We start from the raw sequence: 20,202 nt of genomic DNA, 5'->3' as shown, positions 1-20,202 counted from the left end.
CTACTGTTCACAATGACCTCATTCACATATGGCACCCGAGTAATCTCTCTTATAGTTTCATTTCTAATCCTATCGTACTATTTAACACCCAGTATTCTTCCGTGGACTTTGTTCTCAAATATACAAAATCTATTGGATATTGTTTTATTGTCATATCATAACTCATGTTCATACTGTAACACAGATCTCACTAAACTGATTATAGCCTGATTTTTAAACGTAATTTTAGGCTATATGATTTCTAAATTTTACTTACCTTATCTACTGTCAGATTTAATTTTTCAAATCTTCCATTAAACTCCAATTCTAAAGAATTGTATTAGACAGCATAGTTCCTAAGCATTTGAATGATTCTACTTCGTTAATCATTTCTCTTTCCAACAGTCCTTTATATTCCATTCCATATTCCATTCTCATCGTCTCTGTCTTTCTTCTATTTATCTTGAACCCAACCTCCTATAAAATTTCATGCATTCTGGTAAGCAAGCATTGCAAATACTATGGTGTTCTGCTAATAAGAACAGCTTCATCAGCATACTCTAGGTCAGCTAATTTCCCATTATTAATCCAGTTCAATCCTTACTCACCATCCCCAGCTGTTCAAAGCATTGCAAAATCAATGGAAAAGACAAACAACTCCGCTGTTCACTGGGAATTCATTTGATAAAACTGCACTACCATTAACTTTGCACTTACTATGTTCATGACATATTTAATCAAATTTACATATTTAAAAGGAACTCCATAATAATGCAGGACTCTCCTCAAAATTAGCCGGTGCACACTATCAAATGCTTTTTTATAGTCCATAAATACCTTCAAAAGTGGATTTCTGTATTCTACGCGTTGTTTTACAATACAACATGTCTGAAAATAGAAATTTGGTCAGTATAACTTCTTCCTCATCTAAATCGTGGTTATTCATATCAAACCTTTTCATCAATCTTTCCCTCTAAACTCATTAGAATGAGCATACTATATAGACCTATTTCAAATCGATACGGTATTTCAAAAGTGCTAAAATACGTAATTCTTAGACAATTAATCAGTCACTTAAAAAAAGAATACAGTAGAAGCTTTGTCAAACAACCAGTCTGATTACAGAATATTATAGTCTTAGGACACATCTATCTGTTCTGTTATAAATGATATGCTGGGAATGACGGATGAAAACAAATATGCTATTTTGATATTATTTGATCCTACTGTCGCTTTTGATACAGTTGTGCATGAACTGCTACTAAGTGATCTATGGTATTGAAGATGAAGCCTTTCAATACCGAAAAGACTACTTGGTTGACAGAAATTATTGTATAAATTAGAAACTCTTATTAATCATAAAAACCTTTAAATAGAGGAGTACCTCAGGAACGTGTACTGGTCCCAATATTTTTCTGTATTTATGCTATTGCTCTGTTGAAAATACTACAAAGGTATGGAGTGAAGTTAAATCTATGTGCAGATAATACACAATTTTACTTCTCCATAAGTGATATAGTGGTTGAAAAAAAGCCTAATAAACATAATTGATATTCAAATAAACATAAATAACAACACTGCCCCGATATCTAGTAAAGTTCGCGATCTATGCGTATCTCTTGATTGCAATTTGTCTTTCAATACCTGAATAAATTATGTAGTAAAAACTGTGTGACTTAAAAAATTACAAAACAAGATAAAAGGTGTATCACTCCGAGAAAGGATCACTCCTATATTAATCAATTCATACTGGCTGCCTATTAAAGCGAAAATTGATTTTAAAATATATATAATAACCAATCAAGTTATCACAACCAGACGTCCAAAATATCGATGAAAATTGATACATATTGTGCAGCCAACAAATCGTGTTGACTCGAAAATAGTTACAGATAGTTGCAAATTATTGAAACCTAGATATATGTCTACTGTAGGTTCTAGAGCTTTAAACATGTGATCCCGAGACTATACAATAAGCTCCAACTAGATATTCAAATGACTGAAGATATTAGGCTTTCAAGAGGAAACTGAAGACTTTCTTGCTCTATAAGTGCTTCGATAGTGTGAGTTTGACAATAAGCGAGCAATATATGGTATGAAATATTGAATGATTCTAAAGGAACATTATAAAATGACTATGGGGGTCCTGTAGAGAGTAAGCTTCCTCTGCCGTATAGGACAAGAAAAGTAGCCCTTAAAGTAAAGTAAATTTTGTATTTTTCTGACAACTGACGTAAATGTGATTCCTCTGTAATTATTGCAATTAGTCAGGTCTCCTTTTTTATCCTTTTCACCAACACTCTTAGCTCCATTCCATCAAGTTTTGCCTTTTCATATAACATTCTACTAAATAATCTTATAAATATTCTGAAGTCACTTCATTTTCGACCAATATCATCTCAGCATTTATTCTATTGTATCCAGGGCTTTTCATCTTATGGGTTTTTTAAGGTTAGCTCCAACTTCAATCACACTGAATTCCTTCATGGGCAGATTATGGTCTTCCTCAGCTTCAGATTTATCAATCAAATTATTCCCTCCATATCTCCTATTCAGGACCTCACTAAAGTGTTCCATCCAACGTTGGCTTTCATCATCTTCTCTTGCTATGATACAACCATCTCTCTTCTTCTTTGCCCCGGAAGCGATTTCAATAATAATTCTATTAGGGATTCTCACACTATAGCCACCCTGAATTCACAGCTTTGTTACCCTCATCTGCTTTCCCGTCTAAATATTCTCTCCAGTCATTTCTGGCTTCTATTTTCACTTCACTATCAATACGGGAATACTTATCATGCTTGACCTTATAGTTTTCATTACTTCCTCAAAAACTTTCAGCAATCAGCTTCTAAACTTGTCTCCTTTTTATAGTATCCCAAGTATTATTGTATATCCATGACTGTCTCCTTGTAACTGTGTGTCCCAACACTTCACTGCCAACTGACTGATATATGTTCTTAATATCATACCATTCCTCATTAATTGCCTGCTCTTCATAGCTTAAAGTTTCGAAGACTGCAAATCGATTCCTATATTCAATTGCAAAGGTTTCTCTGTGTTCATCTTCTAGGAGCTTTGCGGTATCAAACATGTGTATTCTATTTACATTTATGCTGGGTGCTTTCAGTTTTAATTTCAGTGTGGCAATGGGGAGCTAGAAATCACTACCAATATCCTCACCTCTATAGCTTCTTAAATTTCTCAGAGCTCACCTCTTTTTATTAATGGTAATGTAATCTATATCATTTATGAAATTACCACATGGTGAAGTTCATGTATATTTTTGGTTGTCATCTTGTTGTAAAAAAGGTATCTCCAATAAGAACATTGTTCATTAGACAAAATCTTATAAAAAGTGATCCATTTTTATTTGCAACTTCACTGAAGGCCTCAACAACAATCACATTCTCTATACATTAATTTTTCCTGCCAAATTTAGCATTGAACTCATCAAATACAACTTTCATATCTCTCTCTTGGATCTCATCTATTACACACTGCAGTTCTTCATAGTATTTATCTTTCCTTTCTTCGGTAGAATCATTTGTTGGTGCATAGCAAACTACAATTCTCATATCGTACTGCTTTGATTTAAACTTTTCAAGTAATAATCTATTATATACAGTTCTCCACTCAATGCCTCTTCTGCTCTTGGTGTCATGATCATTCCTACCCCTTTTCCTCTAACTCCCTCTGATCTTCCTGAATATATATATATATATATATATATATATATATATGTGTGTGTGTGTGTGTGTGTGTGTGTGTGTGTGTTGTGTATGTATGTGTGTGTGTTACAGTCAATATTAAAATTCAGACTTTTGTAAAGTAACTGAAATTTTCCGGCAGTAGGTGAATTGCCTGGTTCACACACTCATTTTACAAATCAGCTAAAAGTTGTCGACAATTTATAAAGTGACCAAAATTACAATAAATTTTCTTGGCATATTGACTAATATCGAGCCACATACTCATACAGACAAACAAATATTGAACTTGAGGAAAACTTCATTTCTAAAATCTTTCTGACAATGAAATGTGATAATAAAACCTACGTGACAATACAATGTAACAATATAATTATGCAAAAATAAAATGTAACAATAAAGTGAGACATTAAACCAGTTCTTATTCTTACACGTAAAACTATTGTTGCACTGGCCATTACATTTGTTACCTTCTTTGTAGGATTAACAGAGATCTATTTGTCATTGTTTCTTACTTACAGTACAATTGTACTAAACCTATATGACTGCTCTACTACCTAACGAAGTCCTATTTCCTTGTCTGCAATCACGTCACCAAGGCGACACGGTTGCTTGGAAAAAATATCAAACTGACTTCTACCGTAAATATTCATTCACTCGGCTATTAAATGCATGCCATTTTCATTACAATCTAATAGAAAAGCACCTTGAGTGCAGACCTCCACCATGGCAGGTTAATTCTCGAAACCAGCCTGCCTCTCCAAGAATCAATTTAGACGGTAGGCGTATTTGAAGTCTGTGTGACAACCATGCGTGAACTTGTGGTTAAGATTAGGGTTAATTATGGAGACCTTTAGCTCGACCTTGACCTTTGACCTAGAGCTTTCAAAATTTAATCACTTCCACATCTCAACATAAAAATTAATCCCTGAAAGTTTTACTAATCTATGAGTAAAATTGTGGACCAGGAAATTATTCCCAAACAAACAAATGGACAAACAGACTAACTGGGGCGAAAACATAACCTCCTTCCAAATTCGTTAACGGAGGTAAAGATATCACCTAAGATATTTTGGCGATCACCTTTATCTCGATCTACCAACGAGGTGGGATCTTTATATTATCTGTGGGATTACCAGGGCATGATCGAAAAGAGTACATTTCAGCTTGCGTTCAGCTGCTCTTGACCATTGACTTGCAGCTTCCTTGGAGCACATGAAGTTTTCCTGCAGGATTCTGATAACAGGGTGAACTAGCTGGATAGGCGAAACCCACGTATTAACCATCTTAATGAAAAAAATAATAAAAATAGCAATGAATTTTTAGTTTTATCACACAGATAAGGATTAATTAACTGTGACCTGTGGTTATGAGCTTAATAAGTTCAGTAATCAGTTAAAGTTTCTAAAATATTTCCTATGTGTGTGCACCACTACCTAAATAAAAAAAAAAATCCCCACAGTAAGTAAAACCCTTTAATGAGTCTTCTGGAAAGTGTAGGGAGCTCAGGTGGATGATTTGGATGAACAGAGCACTCACGTGAATCATCCGGATGGGCAGAATCCAAGAAAAAAGTATAAGTTCCAAATAAATCATCTTCAGTAACCAAAGTCTTCAAAACCTCCTCTGGAAGTGTAGTTGAGTGTAGACCTATTCTGGCCTCAATAACAAAGAATGGTAAGTTAAGGGACGAAATATGCAATACATTTTTAGCTGATCTTGATATCTTATACTTAGCTACCTACCTTTGACACCAGACTGCATGTCAACGAGATTCACCTGATCTCATTAGCAAATTAAGTTGTTTGACATAATCGATCGTCGATCTTTTCCGTTTTTTTTTTTGACACTGAATACAAATAATTAAACCGTTCTAAAGTATCTTGAGTAACATTTGTATATCTTTCACCATGTCCCACGGTAATGTGACTATGTTTTATTGTGTCAAGCATCAAATAAATGTGCACAAAATAAACAGATTCTCAACTTCTATCGTTTCGTATTTTGATAAACTTTTCACAGTTGCCACACTAAAGAACTAAGTAATTTCTAGGGATGTAATACTGCTGATTTGATTTATTTTTTGCATTTCTTAATCAGACTCAAGTGTTGAATTTCAAGCAGCAGTAATGACTTTAAATCCAAGTGTTTCTTCAACAGCTCTTTTTCGTTAAAAAATGCTTCCACAGAACACACCGTACTTTCTATGTTAAATACATATACACATACACACACAATAATAAACTACCCAGGTGGGGCGCTTATACAGGGCAATTTACATTATAAAGAGATCCAGACTTAGAAAAGGTGGATCGCTAGGACAGTGGATTGCTAGTAGAGGTCGATCACTTTCCATGTTTGTCTGTATTACCCTGGTCTAAAATTTACGAACCAACCCCTTTACAACATGTCTCACTTAGGGCCAAGATATCCAAACTATATTTCATCAATTAATTTTCCCCTTGCTGTAACTTACAAATGTAATTCATGGTTCTACCATTCCAATAACCAATTTTAATTTTTTCTTTAGTATTTATAAAGGCTACACCTGGGTCTTGGGGCCATTCTGCCATTTTCTCCTTCCATAGACTGACTACAAGTAAATCCATAGTGGAATCGTTGGATAGATTCACAAATAATAGCCATTTCCTTGTGAGGCACATTGCCTATCTAAATAAGGTATGTGACCCCTGCAGGTTTATACTAATTCCAGTAAGATTAATCCGCCGAGCATCAGGTATAGAAGCCGAAGAGACAGCTTGTGTATCACCTTAAGCCCAAACCATCACTCTGCTGCCAATGGCTTCATCAAGATTACAGGAAGGGACTTATTTGTAAAGAAAGAAAGTATTATGGCTATAAAGTCATTTGCAAAAGTGTCAGTTTGATTACAGGAAGGGACTTATTTGTAAGAGAAGAAAGTTGTAAGGCATATAAAGTCATTTGCAAAAGTACTACAGAGTTTAATTACAGGAAGGGACTTATTTGCAATAGAAGAAAGTTATAAAGCATATAAAGTCATTTGGACTACTGTTTGTTGAGTGTATCTCAAGGCTGTATTATGGGAGAGGTTTAAAGGAATGATTCCTACTTCACTTAGTCAATTGTGAAGACTTCTTTATGATGACTAGGTGTAGACAAGGTTATTGAAGTATTGGTTAAGGATTTCATGAACTGGGTTATGCAATAAAACAACCCCAAAGGAACAAAAATGGGCCAATGTTGGTTTCCAAGGTATCCATGGTATCGATTTCACTTAGATTTTGCCGGTCCATAGTTAGGTCATTCGTATTTGATGATAGTGGACACATACAGTAAGTGGTCAGAAGTAATTCCTATGCAGACAGCATCATTAAATTAAACTATACGGGTACTCATGTCAATTCTTATAACACATAGTCTACCAGAACAAAATTTAACAGATAATGGTCTACAATTAACTACACAAGGGTTTAAAGGTATTTGTAATGTAAATGGTAAACATCATACATTTTCTGCAACGTATTTTCTCATGTATCAAAGTTTCTATTGTCCTGTAGATCAGGTGTAAACAACATTACAGGTGCGGCATCATCAAATTTATTGATTAGATGTAAATTAGATTTTATATATTCCAGCTTGAAAAGTGGATTAGAACAGCAAGTCTATAAACAAGTGGAAAATCTTCCACAGATAGGAGGTTTTACCCCTTCATCTCATGCCATGGCAAGAGCTTTGGAATTTGCCTCAGAATCAGGCTGTTAGCAAAACATTAGGGAAGCTACTCATAGGTCTGGTACCTCATATACACTGATTCCTGTGGTGATATAACAGGTAAGGTTGTTTCTCCAGTTGGGACATCTGATCTGTTGTTATTGTTCTTAAGATATTTTATTGTTTTAATGTTGTTATTGTTCTTATTTTTTTTTTTACTTTTCATAAAATTCATTGAATTATATCCAGTCCCTGATGTATCATACTCATGTAAGATTTATAAAAAAAAAAAAAAATCTCAAGCAGATTGGAGTGGCAAAATAAGTGATCTTTTGGGCTTGTATTGGTCAAAGTCTTGATCCTGTTGTTCCTTTGGATGAGAATCTAGTGAACATAATTGACTTGTGTGTCACTTCTTGTGTGCTAAGACACCGATTGAAAGACAAACCATGGTTCAGTAATGAGTGCAGATGTGCTTATCTGGAGAGACAGGAGGCCTATGATCTTTGGAAGGGTAACACGTCAGATTTGACTTGGAATAACTATACTCAGCTTAGAGTTTTTGCTCAGAGTTTATCCTTCAATTAAAAGGGATTACAAATTAACAGTAAAATAAACCATTTCTGGTACAACTCACGAACATAAGTGGTGGGCTACCCTTGAATATGCGCTCTTTGGTGAAGGCGCAACAGTTTCTTCTTTACTTAAACCAGATGACTCTGTCACTCACTGTCCAAAGGAATAGGCAACCCTTTTAGCTGATATATTTGACAGTAAGCAAAGTAATAAGAAACTTGATCTTCCTCATTCTGTTTTCCTGGGGCTGAAGTAACTAGTTTAGATTTTCGATCTCATGAAATTAAAACTCACTTAATGGACCTTGATTCTTATGGAGGTGTATATCCAAATGGGATTTTTCCTTTGTTTTTAGGAAGACTTTAGATTTCTTAGCTCCAAATTTATATGTTATCTTGCACAGGTTAGCAAAAAGAGAAGCTTTTAGCACTTGTCGGAGAACTGGTAATGGTACTAATTATGTAAATGTGATTGTGGTAGCTCAAGTCCAACTGATTATCACCAAATTTCTATAACTCCCATAATTATTATCTAAAATTTTAAACGGTTTTTGGCAATACATCTGAGTGGGTTTACGGAAGGCATTCATCTGTTCCCTAGTTTGCAACTTGGCTAACGTAAAGGCCTAGGGGGATGTGATGCCTTTCTTACAATCTCCAATGCTGTACAGAAATCTCTTGCTTATGGTCAGGAAGTTCGTATGATTGGCCTTGATTTTAGTACTGCCTTTGACCGTGTTAATCATGAGTACTATGTTTTCAAACTCAAACAGTTGGTGTGGGTGGGTCTTTTCTTAGCATCATTACTGAATTACTAAGTAATGGGTCGCAAACAGGTGTTTTCATGGGCTCTACAGTGGGGTCTAGGAATGTAATATCTGTTGTTCCTCAGGGTAGTATTCTTGGCTCATTACTTTACACATGATATGTGATTAGACCTAAAAAACAAGCTTGTTCTATTCACAAATGATACTACTCTCTTTACATTAAATCCCTCTCCTGCAAGTAGATCTGGAGTTTCTGAATCCTTTAATAGAGATCTCAGCATTTATTAAGTTTTTTAACTTTGTATGAATCTTTAAGAATTTTTGGTGTGATTCTCGACGACAAATTTACATTTCAGAACTTATTAGGTCTGTCTCTTCTTCAATTGCACAAAAAAGTGGCTTATCTTTAAGATTTTCGGTGATCAAATATTTTGAAGAAATGTTTTAATTTTTTCATTCTACCTTATTTCGAGTATTGTTCTCCTGTCTACTGTAGTCTTCAGCTGCTGATTCCCATCTTGATTTATTGGACAGAAACCTTTGGTCTATCAAATTTCTTATTCCTCATCTATATATTAATCTCTGGAACTGTCATTCAATTTGTTCGTTATGCATGTTGCATAAGATTTTTCATAGTTTTGACCACCCTTTACATTCAGGTCTTCCCAGGCAGTACCACCCTGTTCGTAATACTAGGTGTACAGTTAATTCTAATAGTCAGGATCTCTCCATCATGAGGCACAATACTACAGAGTATTCTAGAAGTTTTATTCCAGCTGTGACCAAGTTGTGGAATGACCTTTCTAATTGGGTAGTTGAATCGATAGAACTTCAAAAGCTCGTACTGGCAGCAAATGTTTTTTTTATATTGTACAGGACATAAGTCTCTTTTTTTATAGTGCATATATGAAATATTTTATTGTTTCAATGTTGTCATTGTTTTTAAAATGTTTTTGTTTACGTTTCATATAATTCATTTTCTTATATTCTTTCCTCACAGAGCAATTTTTCCCTGTTGGAAACCTTGGGCTTATAGCATCCTGTTTTTCCAACAAGTGTTATAGTTTAGCTAATAATAATAATACCTCAAACAAATGGTTATTGGGGAAGATTGTTAAAGAGATAGGAAACTTACATTATGATGTAAAACTTAGTGGAAATATCGTAAAACCGTAAGTTGAGCAATTGCAAGCATTAATCATGAATCAATTAGATCATACAGATGTTCAAGGTAAACAATTTCCAGAAACAGTTATGGGAAAAGAACCAATTAATTATTCATCAAGATGTTCAACCACTAACTGTAAATTCAGATTTTATTTTTTCACCAATTCAAAATAATGTCAGAATACTTACCAGCCAGATAAATAGAGGAAGCCTTCTGAAAGATCGGATTTGTAGTTTTTGTGCAATGGCATGTAAAGGAGGAGACTGTAAGGTATGTGACTTTTAAAGAATTTTAAGTGAAGTAACGTATATAACAACATAGCAGTACACGTATCGAGAACAACATCATTGCATATGTATATGTATGACTTTAATTATGCAAGTGATAATAAGTACTGTTGCATATATACACCACTAATAGATTTTGTATAAACTACCTCAGGAAGAATACATCTCTAATAGGTACAGTAATGCGATTAGAATCTTTTATGCATTTATACTCATCTTCAATTATTTGTATTCGATCGCTTATGCTTTGTATTGTTTATTATGCCAGACGCAGTCAACATGTCATCCAGCACTACTGTACGTAGTAATGGAGTTTAACAATAAACTTTTACTGAGCACAACAGAAGGCTTCCTTACTTCAACGTATTCGTTTACAGTCCTAGATAAAAATGTAGTACTAATAATTCCTTATCATTCCAGGTAATAGGAGCAGAACCATAGTTCTGATAGCATTACCCTGGCAAGGTATGATGGGTCGTACACGACCCCTGCAGCATTTTCAAAACCTGTTTTTTCCCCATAAATCTTCAGCTGTCTCGAATATGGAAGTGATCGACCTGCAAGGGGTGACTAGTCTACATGCCATTGTCTGCTTTAGGACTGATTTTCGTCTAACTTCCCTCCCTCCCCGTTTTTTTTACCCCCCCCCCCCCCCCCGGGGGTCGACCTCGACCCTGACATACATGTATAGGGGTAAGTGATCAAACAGCAAAGTTATTACATAATTATAAATTGTCGAACAGTGTTGATACTTGTTTGGTTCTTTATAGTTGGAAAGTGTGGGTGTATGGTGTGTCTACCACTTGCATGACATTGGTTTTGGCTTAGATGCCATATATTGCCATGAGGTCCATTTTCCCTCAAATGCTAATTTCTGAATTTTGTTTATTTTTTGCAAATTTGATTTTTTTCTATTTATTTTGAATTTATCTTCAATAATGGCCAGCAGGCAGTTTTCCCTCGGCATTAATGTCATCAACACACTTCTAATGGAGTTGAAAAGATATGTTGATGATAATATGGAGCTTGCAACCCCATTCTTCATTTCAAGTGGTAGATTGGGCTGTAAGAGTTGTTGCGGTCTGCGGCCTTTTTGTTGACATACCCGAAAGGTAAGTTGGCATATCTCTATATATTCTTGTTCTGTATAGAATTCGTGATATTTTGGTATATTTTAATGCATAAATATCATATTTTATAGGAGATACAAGGATTTTCATAAGAAATTTACATTGTGAAACTAGGCCGTCAAAAATGACCTTTAGATTTCGCCCCTGTTATAACAGTAAATTACATTTTAGTGCACATTTTATTATGTATTTCTGTTCTAAAATAATATGAGTTTATTCTATAAAAAAAAAAAATTAGCCTCTTCCTATTTCATTTGGGTACCCCAAAAAATTCATGAAATTTGGACAAATTTTTTTGGCCAAAAAAAGTTACCCTTTTTTTCACATTTCAGATCTTGACTTCTATGGGTCCAACTCATTTCCAGCAATTACACGCTGTTGCTTTGCCATCTACAAAGGTGTCCTTAAAGGGATTTATGTGTATATGTATATTTCTATTTTTTGTGAATATTTACGTCAAGTCTTCTTTTTTTGTATACTTAGATTTTTAATATATTTCCAATTAATAGTTATTTTATAGATGGGTATCATTCATATTTTCAGTAGTTTTTAGCATTCTTTGAAGTATTTTTAGCAAGTCAAACAATACAGATTGATGCATAACTAGATTTTTCCTGAATTTTTTTCGGAGTCGGGGTCGCTCGCGACCGAGTATACCCTTAAAGGGGTGTCCGAGTAGCATACCTATCCAGGGTTAATCCCCTCATACCCCATAACAATCCCCTTTCCAAAGAAAGAAAATATGAAGATATTGGAAAGTAATTTTGAAGAATGATGAAAGTAAAGGAGAAAGAGAGTTAAAGAAAACAGTAATTAGGTACAGCTACAGCTACAGTATAGAGGGATAGGATAGGTGACGGAGGGGAGGGGGGAGTTAGGATTGTAAGTGTAGGTACATGGAAAAGACACATTTCACATGTACCAGTATTGTCATGATTATTATTGTTGTATGTATCATTTACTGCATTATCATGATTACTATTATTGTACGTATTATTAACCGTATTATGTACTTTCAACCATTATTTCATATGTTGCATATCATTAGATTAATTCTTGTAATGTTATTGATATGATATGGCAACATTGAGTCAGCATTGGCAACACTTATCTGTTGTGTCCCCTTAGCTGATAACTTATCTTTCCTCGTGTCCTACGTATCTTTTGAATTTACTCTGATAGACATTGAGAACCTACTTTTTAAGTTGTATCCTTGCCCCCACCAATTAAGGTTAAGGAAGTTACCAACACGTACAGTAAGGATTGGAGGGTATAGTGTTAAATTGTAGTACAGTGGGAGGTGAAAACATTGAGGCAGAACCAATAGGTCTTTTTTTTTTTTTTTTTAACATCATGCATAGTGGACTTCCTCGAGTTCTCTTGCCAGCTACCGAGGGACTTGTGTTTTCATGATTATTCCCTTTTGGGGAGCTTGTTTATCTATTTGTGTGTCTACTTTTGTTGTATTTTTTTATTTCAATACTCTGGATTTGGTTCATCCTGAGCTGTGAAAGGAGCTAACCTTTTCCACCAGGAATGCTCGTTTTGTGTGTCTGCTATTTCCTCACTTGTTGTTGCAAGCTCTGGGTAAATGTTTTTGAAGCTTTCCTGGGCTTGTGTGGCTCTTCTGTGGTATCTGATGTTTGCTGGTTCGAGATTGCATATGTTATGGAGTGTTTTGTTGTTTTCGTTTGTGGGTAATTGTTAATTGTGCTATATATCTTCTTCCCTTCCAGTCTACTCATAGTAATTGTATTACTCCAAGTCCTTCTAATGAATGTTTTCGTTGATATCATATCCCTTCCCACCTTGACGTATGCATAGAATGAAATTTATAGGCCTACTCCTGTTTCCTCGTTTTATTTCGTTTGCTATTCCAGTCTCAAATTTTATCTAAATTTTCTTCCTCCTCCATTTTAAGACCAAAATGGGAAATGAAAAGGAATCTTAGCTGTGGTTATCATTACGTAGAAAGAGACGTCGAAGGAAGAGAGATTTTTTAGTCCAACCAATAATAGAATTGTGAAATGATATTAAATCTGAAAGACTTTACCTTGGTTATGTATGAATGTAGATTTATGTGATATTTAAGTGAAAAAACAACTGATTATTTAATGAGAGACTTAACAAATCTAATAGAAAGAAAACACCCAGAGTTGAGGAAAATCATAAAATTTTCGGGACATCTTATAATTGCTGTAAGGTGAATGAAATTTGAATTAAGTGAGTTATTTATTATCAAAAATCAATAAATATTTGAATTAGAATATTATAAATAGCTGAGTCATCATCGGAGGTTTCTGGTGAATATATGGGATACACATAACTAGCAAATATCAAACATTTTGGACACAATGATATGATTTAATTTCACTATCTCCTACTGTACTATCAGTGACTATCAGCCGCGAGATTTACTTCTGCCAGTGTGTAGTTTGATGAACCACCTATAATAAATGTTCTGTAGATGATAACGAATCAGTGAAGTCCTTGGAACTGTTGCAAAATGAAGCTATGATGGTAATATTAGATTGGCCTAGAACTGCTAGGAATGGAATAATGCCAATGCAGCTGAATTTTCCAAGTGTCATTCAAGGAGTAAGAGTTAACAATCTCCTTAATTATAAGACTGATTAGAAAAAATTATAGGCGTTTAAAACTATTGTAAATAGATATGTGACAGGTGTTCCAGGATTCTTCAAACTGAATGAACATTCTCAACAACTTTGTAAAAATATTGAATGACTATGATGTTTGGGATTTTTCTATACCTGTGCCAATTCACGTCCAGTAAAACCTTGTATTGCTGAGAATGTAGATGTAATTATTAAACAACTTGATTTGAACAAAAAGGACAACAATCCGCATGTACTTTAACTAATGTTTTTGGAGAAGATATCTCAGTACCCAATGGATATGGTGATTCATACGTATTATGATGGTTCTGTCACCGAATGTTGAGCTGGTCTTGGTGTTGTAATTGGAGAATATTTTGAATTTGGTATTAGCACAGAGGAGATACTTGAACGTATTGTTGATCACAGCCCAGCTACCACTGCTGAGTTGTTTATTATATACGAGTGTTTGAAACTTGAAATAAATCAGAAAAAATCTATAATAGGTGCTCTTTTCCTTTTAAATGCTAAAGCACCATTTGGTGAAATAGTTACCAAAAATGAAGAGCGCCAGACAGCAATGTAAAATTCGTGTGGGTATCCTCACCTTGTGGTTTATATTTTAATAATGTTGCTGATTCATTAGCTAAACAAGGGTGTAATGAAGAATCCATAGAATATGCCTCTCCAGTTAGTATGAGAAAAATATAGTCACACATGGCAAGAATAAGGGAAAGGTGAAACATTGAGATGGCCAGAGCCATCATGAGTAATGGCAGTAATAGTATATCTCATTATGACTATATCAGTAACAATACTTGTGTTACTTATGGAAAGTGTTCAGTAAATGTGATGGAATTGTTATGAGACTAGGCTATAAATACTAATGGGAATATAAGAGTGGAGAGGGTATCCTATGTAAATTTTGTGATGCTAATTCGCAAACACTGTACCATTACTTTATACAATGTGGTTCTTTGGCAGAATTTAAAATTATTAGCAATAACTGTTTGGAGCACATGGTGTGTTTTTTTATTAATAATAAAAGTTTAAAAACATTGACATAAAGTATTAAAATATATAATTTATCTTATTACAGTTTTATTTGTAGAATGTTTAGTGTTCGCTACAATACTGTGACGGGCCGAGAGAAGGTTGTGACTCAAAGGCAGGGTGAAAGCAACTGAGTACGAGTTTATTGTAGAACACTCTCGTTTATATACAAAATCTCAAAGCAAAAAGAATTTTCATGTTGAAAAATCGACACTGTTACAGAGGAGAAAAGCAGACATGATTTTTCAGGTTCTTTTTAGTGCGAGGGGAGAGCGAAGATACAAGCAATATATACACAAAATGAACTATGTACGATCGTGTGACACACGGTTGTTACATGGCTCCTTCCCTAAAAATGACATACTGAGCATGTTAAATAGGTGCCCTGAATCTGGAGTGGTAGTAGTAAAAACTGCGCCAATTAGTGGCAATGAGTGGTTGTAGAAGTCGTTGATTGAGGCGCGAGCGAGTGGTGGATGATGGGTGGCTTTGTTGCCGCTCTGGCTTGTCACAGGGTAGGCGAGTGTGTCCTATGGCATTCATAGGCGTGTTCTACGGCATTCATAGGCCTACGGCATTCATAGGCGTGTGTGTCCTACGGCATTCATAGGCATGTGTGTCCTATGGCATTCATAGGCGTGTCCTACGACATTCATAAGCGTGTGTGTCCTACAGCATTCATAGGCGTGTCCTACGGCATTCATAGGCGTGTCCTACGGCATTTATAGGCCTACGGCATTCATAGGCGTGTATATCCTACGGCATTCATAGGCGTGTGTGTCCTACGGCATTCACGTCAGTTTTGGTTGAAGTTGAATAGGTGTCCTCTTCGTCACGAATGGAGGCGTTGATGGAGGACTTGAAGGTCATGAAGGGCTGTCCGTAAGGGCGTCGGATATGGTCATCAAGTCCTTTATGGGTAAACTATCGACATCGGATATGGCAGTGCGTACAGGTTTCGGTAAACGGCTTACCCAAAGGGCATGAAGCAGGTTCACTTCACGAGGAGAGCCGTCCGCGGCAGGTTGCAGGCGAGTGATACTGGTCATTTTCCCGAGGATGAGCGAAGCCCTTTGGTCCCCCAATGGTTGTTGAGAGAGCTGAAAATGCGTTGCTATACGGGCGGCTGGCGACGGCGAGTACTGCTGCAGAAGGTATGCGTTGAGGGCGTCATAATACCGGTGAGAGGCGGGGGAGGGGGGGGGGGAGACGGGGGAGCGAGTGTCTCCCGGGTCACCAATGTGACGGGCCGAGAGAAGGTTGTGACTCAAAGGCAGGGTGAAAGCAACTGAGTGAGTTTATTGTAGACACTCTCCTTTATATACAAAATCTCAAAGCAACAAGAATTTTCATGTTGAAAAATCGACGCTGTTACAGAGGAGTGCGAGGGGAGAGCGAAGATACAAGCAATATATACACAAAATGAACTATGTATGATCGTGTGACACACGGTTGGTACAATACTTTATACATGAATGGAAAGTGGTTTTTCTCTGTACATTACAAAAATATTTCTACTTTTATGTGAAAAAGGGAATAAAACGTATCTTATGTAAAAATTTCTGTTATTTCAAACATGTTAATTCAATTTGAAATGTTATTGTGGCATGAAAATTAATTACAACAGAGATGTATTTGGTTTAGTCTTTTTCTTCTAAAACTGGGGAGTTTAATAAAATGTTTGTTTTATGAAAACTATAACTATGATGAAGTATTAGGTAATTTCAATCCTGTGGAATAGCCATATGAGGTTTGTGTAAATTTACTTCATGTGAATTAGGAATTATTAATATGGAAATTGTTTTCATTTGTAAAAACTAGTTGTAACTGAATATATTTTTCTTTGGTTTATATAAAATATTACTGAGTTTTACATTTGTACTTAGCATTTGTTCATTTATATACATTAAAGATAGAGTGTGCTGTATAGCTCCTTTTGACGCCTTATTTGTCAATAAATTGTTTGAATTTGAATAGGAATTATTGATATAGAAATTATTTTCATTTGTAAAAACTAGTTGTAACTGAATATATTTTTCTTTGGTTTATATAAAATATTACTGAGTTTTACATTTGTACTTAGCAGTTGTTCATTTATATACATTAAAGATAGAGTGTGCTGTATAGCTCCTTTAAACGCCTTATTTGTCAATAAATTGTTTGAATTTCAATTTGAATCAATGTGTCAACAGCAGTCGAAATTGAATTCACTAATTTGGTCGTCTGAGAACTAACTAGCATATCCATATAAATAAACTTGCGGTAATTGAGTGGACCCTAAAAAAATTCATACAAAGTCCGGACAAAGTTTTTTTTTTTTTAAATAAATGCAATTATTAAGGATCCATTAAAACGGGATATTGAAAAGTCTAAAAATGAAAGTCAACCATTACGTTCTATATCCAGTATGATTTAATATACAGGAAAAATTAGTTTATATATTCTGAAATAAAGTGGCAAAATGTCTTTTTTATAAACGATTTGTCGATAATACCATTACTTTTTTTGGAGTGGACTTCATGCCTCTTAGTTTTTAGAGTAAAAGAATTTATTTCAATCAAATATTAAGATCACGTTAGACATATTTCAAACATTTCAAAATATTTATATATATAAGTAATATATATACACACATATATACTATATATATATGTATATATATATATATATATATATATATATATATATATATATATATATATATATATATATATATATATATATATATATATATATATGTATATATATTTATATATGTATATATATATATATATATATATATATATATATATATATATATATATATATATATATATATATACATATATGTGTGTATATATATATATATATATATATATATATATATATATATATATATATATATATATATATATATATATATATATATACACACTGTATATATATATATAAACGATTTGTCGATAATACCATTACTTTTTTTGGAGTGGACTTCATGCCTCTTAGTTTTTAGAGTAAAAGAATTTATTTCAATCAAATATTAAGATCACGTTAGACATATTTCAAACATTTCAAAATATTTATATATATAAGTAATATATATACACACATATATACTATATATATATGTATATATATATATATATATATATATATATATATATATATATATATATATATATATATATATATATATATATATATATATATATATATATATAGAACTTGCACGTCTTTCATGGTACTCGAAGGAGGATGATTTGATGTTTGTTGCTGTTGTACTATCTCATTCTGCTCAGGGACAGTACCAATGCTACTTCCGTTGTGGTTGTTGAACTATATATATATATATATATGTATATATATATATATATATATATATATATATATATATATATATATATATATATATATATATATATATATATACAATTGTTATTACTAGCCAAGCTACAACCCTAGTTGGAAAAGCAAGATGCTATAAGCTCAAGGGCTCCAAAAGAGAAAAATAGCTCATTGAGGAAAGAAAATAAGAAAATAAATAAATGATGAGAATAAATTAACAATAAATCATTCTAAAAACAGTAACAACGTCCGAACAGATATGTCCTATATAAAATGTTAACAACGTAAAAAACAGATATGTCATATATAAACTATAAAAAGACTCATGTCAGCCTAGTCAACATGAAAACAATTGCTCCAACTTTGAACTTTTAAAGTCCTACTGATTTAACTACCCGATTAGGAAGATCATCCAACAACTTGGTAACAGCTGGAATAAAACTTCTAAAATACTGTGTAGTATTGAGCCTCATGATGGAGGAGGCCTGGCTATTAGAATTAACTGCCTGCTTACTGGATAGAATTGTGCAGGGAGATATGAATGTAAAAGATGGTCAGAGTTATGAAAAATTTTATGCAACATGCATAATGAACTAATCGAACGATGGTGCCAAAGATTATTATCTAGATCAGGAATAAGAAATTTAATAGACCGTAAGTTCTGTCCAACAAATTAAGATGAGAATCAGCAGCTGAAAACCAGACAGGAAAACACTACTCAAAACAAGGTAGAATGAAAGAATTAAAACACTTCTTCAGAATAGATTGATCACCGAAAATCTTGTAAGACTTTCTAAATAAGCCAATTTTTGTTCAATTGAAGAAAACACATACCTGATATGTTTCTCAAAAGTAAATTTGCTGTCGAGAATCACACCTAAAATTTTAAAAGAGTCATACAAATTTAAAGAAACATTATCAATACTGAGATCCAGATGTTGAGGTGCCACCGTCCTTGACCTACTTACGATCATACTTTGAGTTTTGTTAGGATTCAACTTCATACCCCATAATTTGCACCATGTACAAATTTTAGATCAATTTCTATTAATGGATTCACCAACCCCAGATCTACATTCAGGGGATGGAATTGATGAAAAGAGAGTAACATCATCTGCATATGCAACAAGCTTGTTTTAGGCCAAACCACATGTCAAATATATATATATATATATATATATATATATATATATATATATATATATATATATATATATATATATATATATATATATATATATATATATATATATATATATATATATATATATATATATATATATATATATATATATATAGTATGAAAAGTAATGGGCCAAAAACACTACCTTGTGGAACACCTGATATCACATTCCTATACTCAATATGGTGCCCAGCAACAACTCTTTGAGATCTATTACTTAAAAAATCAATAAGAGTGCTAAGAAATGACCCACCCACTCCTAAATGCTTAAGTTAGAAAACAAGGGCCTCATGATTAACACGGTCAAAGGTAGCACTGAAATCAAGGCTAATCATACGAACTTCCTGACCACAATCAAGGGATTTCTGTGCAGCAATGAAGATTGTAAGAAGGGCATCACATGCTCCAAGGGCTTTACAAAAACCAAATAGCAAACTAGGGAATAGATGATTACCTTCAGCAAACCTATTAAGATGTTTTGCCAGAAGACGTTCAAAAATTTTAGATAATACGGGAGTTATGGAAATTGGGTGGTAATCAGTGGTACTTGAGCTACCACAAACACATTTACATAGAGGAGTAACATTACCAGCTCTCCAACAAGTGCTAAAAGCTCCTCTTCTTCCTAACTTGCACAAAATAACAGATAACTTTGGAGCTAAGAAATCTAATGTCTTTATAAAAAAAAAAAGGAAAAATACCATTTGGGTCTACACCT

This window comes from Palaemon carinicauda, chromosome 21 (genome assembly GCF_036898095.1).
Source record: "Palaemon carinicauda isolate YSFRI2023 chromosome 21, ASM3689809v2, whole genome shotgun sequence".
Lineage (NCBI taxonomy): Eukaryota > Metazoa > Arthropoda > Malacostraca > Decapoda > Palaemonidae > Palaemon > Palaemon carinicauda.
The sequence above is the reverse complement of the archived record's forward strand: the minus strand, read 5'-3'. Positions refer to the sequence as shown.